This window comes from Lepidochelys kempii, chromosome 6 (genome assembly GCF_965140285.1).
Source record: "Lepidochelys kempii isolate rLepKem1 chromosome 6, rLepKem1.hap1, whole genome shotgun sequence".
Classification (NCBI taxonomy): Eukaryota; Metazoa; Chordata; order Testudines; family Cheloniidae; genus Lepidochelys; species Lepidochelys kempii.
This window is the reverse complement of record NC_136385.1, coordinates 119,074,863-119,092,825: the sequence shown is the minus strand read 5'-3', so window position 1 is coordinate 119,092,825 and position 17,963 is coordinate 119,074,863. Positions and strand designations below refer to the sequence as shown.

The 17,963-nt window shown below is 45.9% G+C and overlaps 1 protein-coding gene across 1 annotated transcript in view; it reads left to right on the top strand.

The window, feature by feature from the left end:
• The first annotated feature begins 1,000 nt into the window (after nucleotides 1–1,000).
• The window catches only part of SYNE2 (spectrin repeat containing nuclear envelope protein 2), a 275,888-nt gene continuing 258,925 nt past the window's right edge, over nucleotides 1,001–17,963 (top strand). Inside the window, exon 1 of the mRNA XM_073349866.2 lies at nucleotides 1,001–1,097. The gene's annotated coding sequence lies outside the window, so the exon portion shown is untranslated. The remainder of the gene's footprint in view (nucleotides 1,098–17,963) is intronic.

The following is a 17,963-nucleotide window of genomic DNA, read 5'->3' as shown; positions in this document are numbered from 1 at the left end:
TTTCCAAAAGCCAAGTGATCACTACCAGTACTGACTTTAAAACCAAATCCCATTCTGATTATATTCTTTTACTGCACTGCTTTGTAATATGTATATCTAAAACTATTGTTTAGATACATTATTTGTTGTTCATGCTATGCTCTGCCCAAAATAAATTAAACTGAATTAACAACTACTCTTCAGTTTGGTATATGCTATATTGAGTAACTTGATGGTCATAATGCTGGTGACTGCAACCCAGCTGAATTAGAAGAGTTTTTCACAGGGCTAGAGTGGGAAATTGGTACATTTTGAACAGATACTGTGATGTTTAAAAATATTTAGTACTTCCATAGCTCGGTTCACTTAAGAATGAGAAGTTTAACTCAGTTTAATTCAGTGTTACAGGACTCCTGTACGTAGGCACTACTCATTTTTAAGGATGGGTAAAATGAATTGCAAAGGTTGTCCCTTCCCCACCGTCACATAGCCAGGGAATGGCAGAGGGGAGGAGAACTCCTATTTCCTGGCCCCCAGCTCCCTGCTCTCACTACTCCATAGGCACCAGGGCAGTGAAGTGATGTAGCAGGCTGAATAGGTTGTAAGTGACAAAACTCCTGCAACCAGAGCGATTTGGCCAAGGTCACAGAGCTTGTCAGTAGCAGGGTGCTAATAGGACCCAGGAGTCCGGGCTACCATTGCCTGCTCCAGCTACCCAGGACAGACCCAGGTGTCGCAGGGCCCGCGTTTCCCCAGGGCCCCTCTTTTCCTCCTCCCGTGGCTAGGAGCCGCCTGGCCTGGGCCGGCTTGTGGCCGTCAGGCAGGTGCCGGGCGGGGGCAGGCTGGAGCCGGACTCCGGGCCCAGCCCAGCCACGTGCCGTTTGTTTGGAAGGCGGGCGCCAGGCGCGCTGGGCTCCTCGCTCGGGGGCGTGCGGGCCCAGGGCGCTCCGCCTTCCTGCACTGGGCGGCGGCGGGAGGGTCCGGGCTTGCACCGGCTCGGGGCGTGGTTTGCAGCCGAGGAGCGGAGCAAGGGGCCGCGCCCAGTCCCCTCCAGAGGCAACGCCAGGGACCCCGCTCCCCCAGCGCAGGCGGCGGGAGCCCCCTGCGGCCCCCGGACAGTGAGTATCGCCCAGCGCCCGCCCCCTGGAGCCGCGGGTGTCCGCGTCCGGCCGGGCAGCGGGGGCAGCGCGGCGGGGCGGTGCTGGGGGCTCAGCGCGCCGCCCGCGGAGCGTCTGCTGGGGGAGCGCGCAGGAAAGTTGGCGGCCCTGGGGCGTTGGCCGGCGTGTGGCCCCCACAGCCAAGCGGGGCAAGGGCTGCCGCCGCCCGGGGGCACCCGCCGGCTGGGGGAGGTAGGCTCCGCGCTGGCGTGGAGGTCAGCGAGCGAGCGAGCCGCACGCCCGGGCGGGAAGGGAGCCGAGCGCTGCCGAGAGAAGCCCTTTGTGTGGGTGACAAGACGCCTGGAAAGTACCCGGCGCCTGCCCCTGCCGACTGCACCGCACCGACCCCCCTAGCCCCAGGGGCCGCCTTTGCCAGCCCCTGACCCTGCGCCCCTGGCTGGGTGGGACGCTGGAGAGCAGAACCGTTCCTGCTCAGCCCCCCTCCGCGTTCATTGTCTAGGCTTTGGTTGCCGTACCTGGCCGCCTTTGTTAGCTGAAGCCGCCTTTGTTCCTTAGGTATCCGCTTTACCTTCCCTGGCCCTCTCTGACTTGTAACCAAACGCTTTTGAGGAAAAATCCGGCGCCTTATTTAATCAAGCCGTGCAGTTCCACACAGGTGTTGGTATTTTTAACGTATTTCAAATGGCTTCAATTTATCCTTTATTTCATTTTCCTGACAGAAAAAAAACTACCAGGTGTGCACAGGCATAACCATTTACACAATCTTTGCAAGATAAATCAAATTGCAGGAACTGGGAGAAGTCGGGAAAAAACTAGTGAGACTTAAGGCACAAACCCTCTACTAAGATAGTTCAAGAAGCATGGACCACTTTTTGTGTGTGTGTGTGTGTGTGTGAAATCGCCTTCTGTCATTGAGCCAAACAAACACCCTTTTGAAATCCCTGTTTTTCAGTGTTGAAATATTAGTTTCTTGAGTATTAGCCTGAGTGATGTGTTTTTGGAGACACCATGATTTTGGGGGACATGTAAACTTATAGGTAGAAGAGGGAGTCCACAAACCGATGCTTATGTAACGTGGTATCTTTTAAGATTACTGTTACATAGTTGGTTCTGTACTTGGATTCTGAGCCTGAATCCTTATTCAGGCAAAATTCCACTGGACCACCTGGGAGTCTTGGCTGAGTAAGGACGACAGGAGTTAGTCCTATTATTACCTTTATTACCAGCTGTGTGCTCATACAGTCCTGTTGCGGTGGACAAAAAGCTACATAGCAGAGGGTTACACACTCTGTAGCTTCTGTAGGCTGAGCTCATTGCACCCATCAGGGGCTCCTTGCATCCCTCCATTCCACCTCACAAGCTCCCAGTGGGCCACTCTCCCATCCCCCTCTATTTCAGGGACTCCCTGTGACTCCCCCAACCTCTACTTGTGCCAGGGCTCTGTGCCCCCCCTATTCCTCCCACCAGAATACTAGGGTCCTCTATTCCTCCCCACATGCCAAGGCTTTATGTACCCCGCATTCCCCTCTTTCCCCCCCCATGCCAATGACTCTGTCCCCCATTCTCCCTCCACTACATGCTAGGGGCTCTGTGTGCCCCTTCAGATACCCTTTCCCCCTATGCCAGGGGCTCTGTGTCTCTTCCTTCCCCCATATAATTTTCCTCCATTCTCCCCACCCTCATGGCAGGGGCTTTGTGTACTCCCCATTTCCCACCACAGCAGGGGTTCTGTGTGCTCCCCCTTCCTCCCTCTGCCCATATGGCAGAGGCTCCGTATGCCCCCCATGTCCTCCCCCATTCCAATGCCCTCATTCTCCTCCCACCCCCATGCCAGGGGTTCTCTGTGCCCCCTCCCTTTCCTCCAACACTAGGGCTCCTTATAAGCCAAACAGAGACTGCCACTGAGTTGAGAGTAAGACCTTGCTTCGCTCACTTAGGTATTATGATTATTGGTTAAACTTGTGAGGCCTTACACTCAACTCAGTGGCATTTCTCTGTAATGTGAAAACTTTTGAAAGGCCCCAGCTGATCAATTGTAAAAATTCAGGGAATGTTCTACACATCCATGAGCAAAATCCTACTGATTTTGGTTAAAATTAGAGAACCAGGAACAGGAATGGGGGATGCACAGAGCTCCTTGCATCTGGTTAGCAAACTCATCAGTTTCAACCACTTCCATAATCGTCTCTAGATAAGACCTTTTTTGGTGTTTATCTGTTGTCTCTAAAAAAAAAAATGGCCAGGTTTCGAAAAAGCCAATATTGGGTTTTACCAATTTTCACCCAGTTTTTGGCTTTTCCTGGACTTTGCTCCCCCTTTGCACAGTTCGAGCCAGAATTCAGTGCAGCCTGTCCACTTCCTCTGTGCAGTGGCAGAGCAAGATGGGCAGGGAGCTGAGACCTGGCAGCCAAGACCACCCAACCACTGGAGCAACAGGCTCTCAGGAAGTAGAAGGGTGTACCCTGTGAGTACTAGCCCCCTGCTGGACAGAGCCCACTCCTGACCTGACCCGACCCGACCCTGCAATACAGCCTCAGGGCAGGGGAAGCAGGTGACAGAGTGATTCAGTCCAGTCGTTAGGACACCTGCCTAGTAGGTGGGAGACCCTGGGTCCAGTCCTCCTCTTTCACATAACTCTTTCATTGTTTATGCACAGTGGATTAGCTTCAACAGGAGAGAGAGTGAGGGTTCCTCACATCAGTATAGCCCAGTCTTTAGAGCACTCCTGAAAGGTGGGAAAGTGCTGTTCAAATCCTGTCTCCCCCTTTGGCAGAGAAGAAGGAATTGAACTTGAGTCTCACACATCCTAGCTGAGTTCTCTAACCACTGGACTGAAAAGTTTAAGGTGGGCATCACCTCCACCCCTGTTTTGTGTGGAGCAAAGCAGGCACCTAACTCATTCCTTGAACAAGACTTGGGTCCCTACCCCAGTGAGAGAGGCAGAGCTTAGCACACATTGGCTTGCTTAGGCCGGGAGCCACCTAGCATGCTGGCTTTTGTGGATTGCAGCTGTAGGTGCCTATCTCTCCTCATCGTAGAGCAGCTGAGGCACCTAACTCAGGCTTTGTGGATTGGTGTGTCATGCCTGTGATTTTCTAGGTGCCTAAAAGTTAGACACTATGATGCTCAGCATTGTAACACCTAAGTCCCTTTGTGGATCTCACTCTTTGGAGCCTAAATACTTTAAAAAATGGACTACATTAAAATACAGCACAACTGGCTCTTGTGGGTTTTAAAGTCCTTTTATGAAGTCTTCCTAATTGAAATGTAGTAATTATTTGAGAGTCCTGGCTTGTTTTTTTGAAACAAATAGATTATAGTATTTGTGAGCATTTTGAAGGGCATTTTAGAGGTTGAGGTTTTTTGAGCATGTTACATTAAACATTCACCCTATTCTGCTGGAAGCGTAGAGAAGCCAAGTTGCCATAATGATTATGATTATGCGGCAAGACTTAGTGATGATTTAATTTTGTATAGTGTAGTAAAACTAGAGGCAAAGACAGTACAGTTTGTCCATTGTAAGTAAGTTCATCCGTGGAATATAGATATTTAGTTACCTATAAAAGGGAATGCAAGAGAATAAAAGAACAGAGAAGTCAAAGCTAAGTTTGTTGGAGAAGGGGTCTATGTCTAGGTGTAATGGCACATCCTCCCTTCAAGTAGTGCCCCTTTGTATCAAGGTGCAGTGTTGGCAAGGGACCTGATCTCTGGCACTCCCGATGGTCACTTCCTCGGCCCTGCAACAGCTCCCCCCTTCCCCCGGGTCTTCAGCATCATGGCCCTCTGGCCAAGTCACATAAAAGTTCACTCCCCTTCTGGGGTAACAAAAAGTCCAAAACAAATTCCCAAGCTTACTGTTCTTCTGGGGCTCCTCTGAAGATCTCTGCTTCTTGGTCCCTTCTCCTGGCCCCTGCAGAGCTTCTCTGGTTTGTTTGACAGGATTCCTCCACTGCCACCTCTCTCTGGGGACACTGGCAGCTCCATTTACGGGTCTCCCTGCTCCAGGTAGGCCCTACGTAAGAGCTCTCCCACAGGAGCGTACTGCTCTCTGTGGGACTCTTCTATTCCCAGTTCCCATTCCAGACCACCAGCCCCAAGACTGTCTCCAGGGACAGCTGGCCCCTTGCTCTAGGAGCTTATCACAAGAGTTAGCTCTACTCTTGTGGCTCAGCTCTTTAGTCACAGCCAGACCCAGACTGCTAGGCTTCCCCCTACAGGTAAGTCCCACCTCCTCTGCGTCTCTCTCCCTACACTGACTTCCCTGCTCAGTTTCAGTAGTCCTTTCTGATTCCTTGCAGCTGGGGGTCACTAACCATTAACTGGGGGCTAGCTGGTAGACCTCAGGCAAGGCTGAGCCTGGCTGCCTTAAAGGGCCAGCAGCTAGCCTGTGACATTGATCAAAGATGGCTCCAGGTTGAGCCCAGTCTTTCCAGACATCTCAATGTGCCAATGCCTTACTGTCAGACTGTGACACAGGGTGTGACAAGATTGTGGTTGTGGGCATACAGATGTTGTCTGTGCAGGAACCTTAAAATGCTGTGGAAGTAATTCATTTATCATAAATGACTTTCCATAACTTCAGCTTCATGCGTCTTTATTTCTGATGTAAATAGTTTAACAATAAAATTGAGGGGAGACCAAATATGTGTGGAACGGGAATAACTTTGAGACTAACATGAGTGACATCCCTTGAAAGGAGGACATGTGAGAGGTCTGGTTTGCACTGACACTTGATATTGGAGGAGATTAGACTTACTGTGGATTTCAGTGCAAAATTTTCCACATCCCTACTGTCACTGGTTCTTGCTATATGTGTGATATATCGCCAGCACAGCGCATGCTGGAGTAAGGCCTAGTAGTGAACCTTGCAAAGAACTGGAGCTGGCCTCTGGGGAACAGGGACATCTGTTTTTGTTATTTGTACATGAGCTCTGTTTTTTTAAACTAACATATAGGTGATAAAATTAGATTTTTAAAGCCCTAGGAAAAACAGTGCATTATGTTAAAATAAGATCATTTACCCAAACCCTCTAGGTTGGCTCTACCTGTAGCAGTCTGACAACATCTGATAAATGCATGCTGGGGTTTCAGTCATATGGAGTGGAAGCTAGTGAGATATGATATCAAGATCTAATTAGCTGTGAGAAAAGATAATTTATAAAGACTCAATCCTGCAAACAGTTACTACCCAGCATAGTGCTTACTACTATGAGTAGTCCCACTGAATAGAGCTTTTCATGGTAATAAATACTTTGCTAAATAGTAAGGGCTCAATCCTTCAAGATGCTGAGCACCTTCTACTGGGTGCTGAGTGACCTCATTTTCCACTGAAATCAACAGGAGTTGAGATTGCATAACACACTGGCAGAGAGGCTGATGACCTTGTAAGGTTAGGCCCTATGACCTTCACTGGGGCTCTGCATGGGTGCAGAGGTTTGCCTGTTTGGAACAATTTGCAGCATCAGTCTCTGCATTAGCAGAGTTGTGGATGACTCTCTTACCATAGTTATTTGGGGAAGTGGTTCTCAGCCTAAGGTACACATACCCCTGGGGGTACGCAGAGGTCTTCCAGGGGATACATCAACTCATCTAGATAGTTGCTTAGTTTCACAACAGGCTACATAAAAAGCACTAGCGAAGTCAGTACAAACTAAAATTTCATACAGACAGTGACTTGTTTATATTGCTGTATATACTATACACTGAAATGTAAGTACAGTCTTTATATTCTGTTGATTTATATTATATGATAAAAATGAGAAAGTAAGCAATTTTTCAGTAATAGTGTGCTGTGACACTTTTGTATTTTTATGTCTGATTTTGTAAATGAGTAGTTTTTAAGTGAGGTGAAACTTGGGGGTGTGCAAGACAAATCAGACTCCTGAAAGGGGTACAGTAGTCTGGAAAGGTTGAGAGCTACTGATTTAGGGCACTCAGAACATCTTACTTAAATTCTGGATATATCTATATATATATAAGCATTTATAAATCACCTTGAGGAACAAGTTGTTAAAAGTGCTATGTCCTTCATACCTGGTTAAGAACTGAACATGGAAAAACAAACAAAAGAAGGATTCTCTCCCCCCCCCCCCCATATGATCCAAAGTCCATTGAAGTTAATAGGAGTCTTTCAGTTGGCTTTGGTGGGAACTAGATCAGGGCCATAGGGAGTTAGATATTTTTTTATTTGTGAAGCAGAGTTTTTAAGCATAGACACAATGAACCAATTCAAGAAGCAGCAAGCATTGTTGGATAATGATCTAATGGGATTAAAATGCTTTCTCTCCCTGACAGTTGTTTTCAGTTTTGTGTTTTAAATCATAGTAACAAAAGAAAAATACTAATATTTTACACGCTACAGTTTAACTTTACAGACTTTATATGATTTCTTGGTCAAGTTCTCTCTTGTGTTGAGAAGCCCTTGTTTCAAAGAAAAATGGGCCCTTGTTTAGTCTTTGCATTGAGTTCACTGTAAGAATGATAAAACCTCTTTACTGATAATGAATTCCATAAATAGAGTTTAGCTCAGCAGTTAGCTCATTTTCAAAGTATATGAAGCTAAACAGGAACAAGGGACCTTTATTCCAGAAAAAGGGTGTCTACATGTGGACTTTTTCTGGAAAAACTGTTCCTGAATAACTCCATGTATAGACAAGTTCTAAGTACTGTTTCCAACTTAGCCCCCAATGTAAATAAAGAAACAGTCAAGAAACATGGTTTGAAAGATCAGGCATACCGAATAGTCGTCATTTTCTCATGATTTATTCCTAAAGTGGGGAGATATGGCTGTACTCCATGAGTCGTCTTATTGCATCGGTTTCTGATGGTGTTTTTTTAGCAACTGTCGCTCTGTTGTAGATCTGAATTCTCAATGATTATATCTTTCTAAACAAAAACAAAGATAACAGCTCTTCCTACTGCTGAAGATAGTGAGTGTGCCTTGTAAGCAGGCTAAATCAATTTTTTTTCCTCTCTGAAGTACAACTGGTATTGTTTTTAAAAAGTATAGATGCAGAAGTGCCTGCTTGGGCATGTGGAGTGCCTGTCTGTGTATTGATTACAATAACTGAACACATTCCCAATAATTTTGGATAACATGTATCAAACTGTAACTGCGTGTGTAAATTTTTTGTTTAAAGAATGTGTGAAAGTGAGTGTTGCCAATATGCTTTCCTTGCTTGCCTTCTTTACAGGCTCTCTTAAGGGCAGGGGTGTCATTTCACAAAAATTCTAGGTGGAGCAAAGTTGTTTCAGCATATGAACATTATAAGCAATTCTATCCTGCAAAGTTGGGGGGCAGGGCTGGAGAGTGGAAGACATAATGGAGCATACAGACCTATGAAAAAATTGGATGAAGGGGATAAACCAAGGTCTGGGGGTGGGAGGTGACTTCCCAACTTGCCCCATAGCAAATGATGCTGCCCCTACTTATGGGGCTTTTTGATGTGGGGAGAAAGTGTCATCTTTAACTATGAATTTTAGAAACATTAGAAATTTAGGTGGTAATTATAGGGCCCAGTCCTGCAAACTTGCTTGCTCAGATAATCAGTCCCATTACTCAGTGGGATTACTTATGAGATTGCTACTGTGCTAATAGCTGCTAAAGTTATCTGAATGTAATATGATGTTATGCAAATGAAACTGAAGTTTCGTACATCTCTTATTTAATGTTCCCTTGGCTGTATTTCAGTCTTGATGTATGGGCCTTGGGCAAAGGAACTGAAGACTTGTATATGTTAAGGACCAAACTATGGCAGTTAAATTCCATCCTGCACTGGAGTTACTGTAGAGCCACGCTGTTCTAGTAGGAGCATCAGGGAACTGTTTGTGAGGGAAGCACAATATCTGGCATGCAGGAGAAGCACAGCTGCTGTTACTAAGTTACAGCATGTGCTCCCCTAATGGTGTGCCACTTCTGTTGGCCATAGTTGATGGGGTATCGGGCCACAGTTCTGCCTTCTATGAATCTTCTCTCCCCTTTTGTGCCCCAGGGAGTGCTAGCAAGGAGTAGTCCCTCTGCTCAGAAGAGCATAAGGACCTCAGTTGTGGCCAGCCGGAGCGTAAGGGGGTGGAGGATTCTCAGTGTCTTGGGAGTTTTGTCCGAGGATAGATTGTGGGATTGAACTTGTAAGGTGAAAAGATGCCTCTGAAGATTGTCCACTGATTCAGAAGCCACTGCCTGTGTCACATAATCACTAGGGGCCAGTAAGATCCACTTGAACTGGCTTCTGGCCCAAGTTATTGACAAAGTTCTATCTGAGTCACAGTGCAGGTTTTGTGCTCAGTGGAGCAATGTTGACATGATTTTATAGGAAAAATGTCACGAACAGCATCAAACTTTGTACCTCATGTTTCTCGATCTGACTGTATACTTTTACTATGGTCAACTGCCCTGCCCTCTGGAAATTGCTCACTAAATTGGATGTCCAGACAAATTTATCAACATCATACGGCTAGTCTGTGGAGGCATGGCTGGAAGAGTTAATGTCTTGATGGTGATCTTACAGACCCGTTTCCAATCATGAATGTGGTGAAGCAAGGATGTGTTTACTCAGAGCTTTTTCGATCTGTTCTTTGCTGTGATGGTAGAGGAAGCCTTCCGTGGCATCTTTATACACTTTTGCACTGGCAAGCTTTTTAATCTCTCTTGTCTATGTGTAAATACCAAGGTGATTGAAGTGTTGATCAAGGAACTGCTTTATGCCAATGACTGTTCTTTGGTGGTACACTCCTGAAGCAGCACTATAAGATCTTACAAACCACTTTGCTGTGGCAGTTCGTAACTTGGGCCTTACCATAAGTCAAATGAAAACAGGTTGTATACCAGCCAGCTCCTCAACAGCTTTACCAAGATTCATCAGTAACCTTGGAAGGTACCACATTCCAAGCAGTCAGATTCTTTATCAAGTAATGAAGTGATAAGGATCATGAAGTGAATGAGTGAATTAAGAAAGCCAGCACCACGTATGGTAATCTGTATCACTGAATCTGGAAGCAACGTGGATGGACTCTGTCCGTGGACAAAAATCAAAGTGTACAACACTATTGTCCTCATGACATTGCTCTACAGATGTCAAACATGGACCTGTTATCAACAGCACATTAAAAAGCTTGACAGTTTCCATTTGCAACACCTACAGTGACTGCCGGGCATAAAATGGCAAGACTGGGTGTCCAAAATGGAAGCCTCGGCAAAGGCTGGTTCAGTTGATATTGAGGCTGGTTTGATTTGCACCCAGTGAGATGGATTGGTCATGTAATTTGTATGCCTGAGACCTGTCTATCAGAACAAATTCTATGTTCCAAATTGAGCTCTGGTAACCATAAGGGTGGAGGGCAGAGGAAACATTTCAAAGATACTCTGAAACAACATCTGCACAAGACAAATATCTGTGACTCGATCTTTGACAACTGGCAACTGACCACATTGCGTGGCACCACACCAAAAGCATGGGTGGCCAGGACTCTGAGAAGAAAGGTGTTGTGCTGCTGGAAGCACAGTGCCAGGTATGGAAACAATCAACACAATCAGGCAAATGGCTCTGTGGTCAGTGTGGTAAATGTTGTTCTTCCTGAATGGGTCTGTGGAGCCATGTGAAGACCCATTAGTACAAACTGTGATTGTTGATGTTGTCCTGGAAAATGGTGTGATTATTACTATGTTATGGGCTAAACTGTGACCCTGGATATGCATCCGTGGTGGCGTGTAAGGAGGACAACCTCTAAATCCTCTGTGTGGATCATCTGTACTGTGGATCTCACAGCATGAAGGGAGAGCAGCCTCTGTGGGTGAAGCTTTGTCTTCCCTTCTCCCCACAGGGTGTAGACAAACTCAGCTGAGTATGTATGGAGGGGCAAGTAAGCGGTGATAAAAAAAGGCACGTATAGATCACATCTCACCCCTACAGCAAAAGGGAACCAAGGACAGAGTTTTGATTCTCTGTGTCACACTTTGGTCCCTGGTCTGCTCTGGGGCAGCATAATACACACTGCCCCTGACATGGAGGTTGCAGTACCTCCACAGTCTAGCTGTAGTGGTTCGGGGCAGTTTCATCTGATTTGTGGAGTGGGGTAGGGTAAGAGCAAAATCAGCTCTCAGAAGTTCTAAAACCATGCTGAAAAGTCTATTTAAGCAAAGACTATTTAAGGCGGGGGGCCCTTGCAATTATTGTTATGGAAGTGTGGGAGGGACACATAAAAGAAGCTTTATGTGAGAAAAGGCCTTTTTCCTAAAGCACACTGGCTGTCAGAACAGGGACAGGAGGGTGACCAATAACAAAGTGGAAAGACAAAAAAGAGTAATGTACTTTCAGATGTGTCTAATCTTGTTGGCCTGAGCGTAACGTTACAGCAGACAGCCCAGCACGGAGCTGACTATGAAGTATGCTTTGTGAGAAAGGACACTGTGCACCTCCCAACTTCGTGGCTCACAAGAGCATGATGGAGGTCTGAGAAGAAATTACTTCCACCCACCCAGGGCACAGAGCAGCTAGCGTATATGGTACACCTTAAATGACAAGACTCAGTTTTTGAAGAACTTTATTTGTTCTTTGAATTCTGACCTGCCTTCAGAACTGCCTCGAGGCTAAGTCCAGAAAAGCGCGAGCTCAGAGCTAGGTATTATTGTCATTATAACTTCCCACCACAGCAGCATGCGCTGCTCATGGCTCCTTCAAGGGCCCACTCCAAGTGTCCCCATCTGGTTTCTAGAGGGGCAGCTCCCATGTTTCTCATTACATAATTTATATAGCTATTAACAAAAACAACAAATACAAACCATTCAAATACAACAATAAAATATTCAAACAACATTAGTCCTAGGTATAAACAATCTGAACCAATTTCTAAAATGATCTGTTCTGGGGTCCTCACATACACATTACTGTTTCTGCTATAGGTCAGCAATCCAACCGGTGTAACACAATCAAGCTATGACCATCTCCCTAATCATATATTGTTTATTATAAGTTGTATGGTAGTGCCTAAAAGGTGCAAACTGAGAACAGGGCCCCACTGTGCTAGGCACTGTGCAAACACGTAGTGCCTGATTCAAATCCCATTGAATTCATTGTGAATCTTTCCACTGACTTTAACAGGCTTTGGATGAGATCCTAGTGTGAGACAATCCCTGTCCTGAAGATCTGACATTCTAAATGACAGAGGCAAAGGATAGGGAAGGTAAACAAAGGCAAAGTGACTTTTTCAAGGTCACGCAGCAGATTAGTGGTAGCGCCAGAAATAGCACTCACGTCTCCCAACTCCCAGGCCGGTGCCTCCAGCACTAGACAACACTGCTATCTACTATTGCCCTCGTGAATCAGGCGATGTCTATCAAAGTAATGCTTGCTGGAGGACAACCCTAATGTCCGAGCTTGTTTCCACTTCAGAAAAACCTCTGCTTTTAAATTATCTACACCAGTGATTCACTGTGTTTTCCCCTTCACTCTCCTCTAGCACAAAACACATTGCTAATACCTCAGGATGTATTATTGAGATAAGACTGCGCATTAAATAGATCCTGTTCAGTTCTAATTCCAGACAAATACAAGTGCATTCTCCCACCTCATTCTGGGGAAAGACAGAGAACTTGACAGAAGTAAATAGAAAGTAAAAAGGAGAAGGAAAATGCTGTCTGAGTCAAGATTTGATTCTAAAGTTTCTTTGTGCCCGAGGGTTCTGTGCTTATTCACCAAGAGGCAAAATGAATGATGAGTTGAAGTCAAGTCCTTAAATGAATGGATTAAATAAAAATGAACGAACTATTAAAGAAAGAACTGGAAGAAAGCCACTCTACAAAGCTAAGCACAAAAACTAGAAAGGATCAATCCTAGTTATTTCCAGACATTGCTTTTCACTTTAATCAACCCCTTGAGACAGAATTCACAGTGCCAAAGAAGTCAGCAGACTGGTAGGTTTTGGGGTGGCTGTTTTTTATTTTTTTAAAGAAATGTGTGCTAGGTCACTTGTACCATTTGTTACACAAATTCGAGTGAGGGTGTTAGTGGTGAAATACACCAGTCACAGGGGAAATTCTGTTTCCTGTAGGAAAAGACAATGAAAACTAATAACCTCTGTGGTCCAGATGTAGTGGCAAACAGTGGGAAAAAGCAGCACAGCTGGCTCTATTTTGAAGTTGTGGGAAATCTGAATTTTCTTTCCAGAATACACACTGAAGAGCCCTTCTGAGTTGGAGAAACCAGTCACTTTTGCAGCACAGATGTCTGTGGTAAGTGCTGATCCATGCTGTTCCTTGAGGAGTGTGACGGGTCCGGCACCGCAGCACCCCTTTGTGGCAGGGGTGGATGGGGTGTCGGGGCCTCGCCACTCTTACTTTTCCATGCCTGTCCTATAAGGGCGTTCCAGTGTGGCCCAATGGCTGGTTTCCCTGTGCTCGCCCCTTACTCAGGATAGCGGGATTTAAGGGCTTGAGTCCATGTGTCACCCTGAGTATCGGGCAGTGTGGCCCGATGGCCAGGGTCCATATAAATCGCTCCCCATGTTGGAGCGGTGCGGCCTAGCGGCCAGAGTCTACACAATCCCCCTCGCAAGCGGGACGGTGCGGCCTAGCGGCTGGAGTCTAGATAACTCGCCCCACATGTCGGGGCAGAGTGGCCCAACAGCCAGAGTCCATATAACTCCCTCTCAGGCGGGGAAGTGTATCCCAATGGCGGGGGTGGGTGGGTAGGGGAACCCGGGACCGGCCTCTCCACCGGGTCCCAACCCAGGGCTGTCCTAGTGGCGGGGTTTCTCCTTGTGCTTAGCTTGGCCGGGATCAGCCCGCAACACACCGAGCATCAGTGCAGCTGTAGTGCTGCCCGTCTCTAAAATGCCCCTGGGTCACTTCCTACCCTCAGCGTCGTCTTCTCCATCCGGGCGGGGGCTGTCCTCCGGTCCATCCCCTCCTGCCGGGACCTCCGTCTGGGAAGTCGGGTGCTTCCCGGCTTGGTTGGCCCCTGGATCCGGGAGCTTTGGCTGTCCCTCCTCAGGAGTTGGCGGTGTGCCTCCTTCTCCTCTGGTGGCCAACCCAGACTGAGCACCTTTGCAGGCTTTTATAACTATTCTCCAGTTGGAGCATGCCCAGCAGGGCTTCCGGGGTGGGGCTTCCTCCGCCAGGAAGGAAGGGTTAACCCCTGCGATACCAGTGCGGGGCCACTCTGCCACATCACAAGGAACAATTACATCTCTTTTCAGTGGTCTGTGTTGACTTTGAATATCTTCACAGAACTCACCTGTGGTCTGATGCTACCATTTCATATAGTTGTCAAAATTCATATCCCAAATATATGGGATTAGCTGACTCCCAATTCCCCAACTCTCGTCACTATGTTCCTCCTTTCAGATATTTCTCAGTAAAGCTAGTCTGCATGTATATTCAGTGGGAAAAAAATGCATGATTTCGAAGAAGTTTGGAGGCATATCCTATTAGTAAGGATTTGTGAGACAGTGTTCACATTTATCACATGATAAATTTCTGCCAGAGCTTTGTTCTGCCCAGCTTTCCCAAAACGAATGAATTGGAAAACATGCAGAAATGTACATTATCATTTTGAAAATTCCCACACTGGAGTCTGTCTACGGTACCACTGTCAGTCATGGCCTTCTGAGACTTAGAATCATTCATTCAAACAATATCAGTGAAGAATGGAACAGTAGCTCCGTTTCTACAACACGCTTTTTGTACTGCTTGACTGAGCTTGTTGACAAATAACTTCATGCTTTATAACACTGGCACTTGAAAGTCTGCTTTGGTGAGGGAGACGCACAAGATCTGTAGACATTTGTCCTGTTTTGGCAACATCAGAAGAAATCCGACCTGGCTCTAAGAATAAAGCAACTTGCAGAGAGAAAGGATGGTCTTGTGATTAAGGCACTGACCTGAGACTTAGAAGATGTGGATTCAGTTTCAGGCTCAGCTGCAGACTTCCTGTGTATGATCTTGAGCAAGTCATTTAATCACTCCATGCTTCAGTGTTCCATCTGCAAAACGGGAACAATAATTGTCTTGTTGATATAGATTTTACTCCCTTCAGGATAGGACTGCCCCTAAGTCTTTGTGTGTATGTTGCTTAGTTCAGTGGGGCTCTGATCCCATTAGGGTGTCCAGGCCTTGCTGTAATACTAATTGTAGGTAGGGCTAGTAGCATTACCTGTACTTACGATTGTCCTGTTTTCAATTGCTTACAACTTTGCCTAATTGAAATTGTTGGGCAGAAATTTTCCATACCAGGTGACTGTCTCAAGTTGATTTTTTTTTTCCTGGAACATTTCAGCAAGAATGGTTCAGAGATCTTGCAGAATGAGATGGGGGGAGGGGGGAAGAGGGGGAGAGAATATCTTGTTTTGCCCATGTTAAAAAAGTTCTGGTAACTATTTCATTGAGAAGTTCTTGCACCTCTGTGCTTTGGAGAAGGGATTTGAAATTTAGCTGGTGTCAGCCACATGCCTTTTCCATGAAAAGTCCAAATTTGGCCAAGTTATCAGCCTTTGAAAAATCTCCATTCGCACTTGTTCCATAGAGACTTTTGAGAGTTTGACAGCTAAATTTTCCAAGAAATCTGTCGGCACTGGGCATGCTTGAGCCCAAGGCTGCAATGGGCTGAGCAGGATATTTTCCCTGCTATTGCTGCTCCCAGCGGCAGCAGGAACAGGTACAGGAAATGGGAGGAGGGAGTTTCTCCTGTACTCTCAATGCAACCCCTGCTGGTGAATAGTGGGGACAAGAGTTGGACAGGGGAGAGCAGAGGAAGAGGGAGTAGATTGGGATAAGGAGCAAGGAGGGAAGATTGGGAGCTGGGGATGGGGGAGACAAGGACTGGATAGGCAAGAAGCCTAGGGGGAGACTGGGATGTGGAGCCTAGGGGAGGGAGACTGGGACTAGGATGAGTAGCCTGGTACGGGCTGGGCAAAGAGACTGAAAATAGAATGAGGAGCCCCAGGGGGTTGAGGCTGGGACTGCCTAAGCAAAGAGACTGGGATAAGTAAAGACTGGGAACAGGAGCAGACGGGGTCTGTGCCCACAAAAGAACACTCCCCTCCAGAACCTGGAAGTGAATCCAGAATTCCTGAGTCTCGGCAGTTCTCTGCTGGTTGCAAATACGTATGAAACCCACTGTCAATCAATGTGTCTCATTCCTCTCTAATGGCTGATCTGTATAGAGGATGACAATCTAATACTGCTATCAGTTACTCCATTAGCTCAAGTGGCAGAGATCTGTGTTGTGGATCTAAAGGTTCCAAACTTTCTGAAGACCAGTGTGATGGTCAGTATGGTTGCACGTGGTAGAATTTTGGTTTTTTTCAGTTTGCTTTTTTAAAAACCTAGGAAATGATGTGCAAACACCTACATTAAAAGAACATTAAGGTTACAAAGTCAAACGCTCAAAAGTTAGGAAATATCAGAGTTAAGGCTTATAGCATGTGGTTATGTAATTAAAGACTGTATCAGAATACATATGCAGAAGGGGGGAAAATTAAGATTGCAGAGGCAACCTTAAATATGGCATTTCCTATCTTTCGAGTGCTTGTCTTTGTAACCTTATTGTTCTTTTAAGATAGTGTTTTGTGTATTATAATAACTTATCATAACAGTTCTAGTACAGTATAAAGTTCCTTTTCTGTAGGCAGTTGGGCTGACTAGTCATCTCTTAGTTATCTTAATATTGTTACCAAAAGTGGCTGGCTTGGCTTTTGTTGTACCAAAAAAGTTATTGTGTTGGCTTGAAACCATTCTGTGAATTAAAGTTTTAAAAAATTAAAAAGCAACAAATTCCTTGAAAGCAGAGACGGAGACATTGTTTTACTTTGTCTTAATCAGTTATCTAAACAAAAGTGCTTTGTTTCACAGTGCTGAAGGACTTAGTGGAGAAAATCTACCTAGATAAGTTGTAGAAACACAGATTTTTCTCACATCATAAGCACTAAGGTCATCCTTGTCAAATGGACTCTCATTTTGCATGCAGATGTTTGGTCATGCAGATTATATGCCTGAAAGCGATGGTCTGTTTGCAAACAGTATGCCCACAGAACAGAAGCCTTTTGAAAATAAGGCCCTAACTTTCACTCTTGGTGTAATTCTCACCAGAAAGAATTGTATTCTAGTGAGGACTAAGTGATTTCTTACTCCTACGGGGTAATCCTTCCAGATCGGAGTTCATATATGTTGGTGGGATGGTGGGTGGAAGTTTACACTGCTGTAGCCTGAACTGGACACTGTCCATAAGGGATGAATCCAGGGCTGTCAATTTCGCACCTGTTACTACAGTTAAAGTTTAATTTTCCCATCAAGTTTCAGGAAGTTTGGTTTGAGTTTTACTTTCCCAATCTCTCTCTCCTGTGATTGATCTCCTGCTCTCTGGCTAATACTGAACAGCAAATATTACCAAAGAGAGTTTTTTCCTAAGAACTGCTTGCAGTGTGATGCCTCTTTTCTGTTCTAAATAGCAATCTAAACAATCCTTGATCTCTGTCAAGGCAGATAGGCCTAACATGAGCCCTCTCAGCTCTGTTTTGGGCTGTGAGTGAGCATGACATTGTGCATCCCTTTCCTTCCCTGTCATCCTTGATTGCTTTGTCTGCTCTGTTCTTAGGAGACAACAGTGTGCTGCAATTTACAGGAATCTTGCTCTCTACAAGAACAGACCCAGGGTCCCAGAGACAATCCCAGGATCTGGTTTATGAATCCACACCAGTCTCTCCAGCATCACCTCACACTGCTTGTTTCTTTTGATTTTGCTAACAGGTTACTGACATTCAGAAAGATCTTTCTTTCCAAAAACAGATCTGTGATCTCAGAGAAACCCACTGCCCTGGTTAGTATTGGTTCACACCAGGAGAATAATCTGCATTTTAACCTTTAGACTGCTTCCT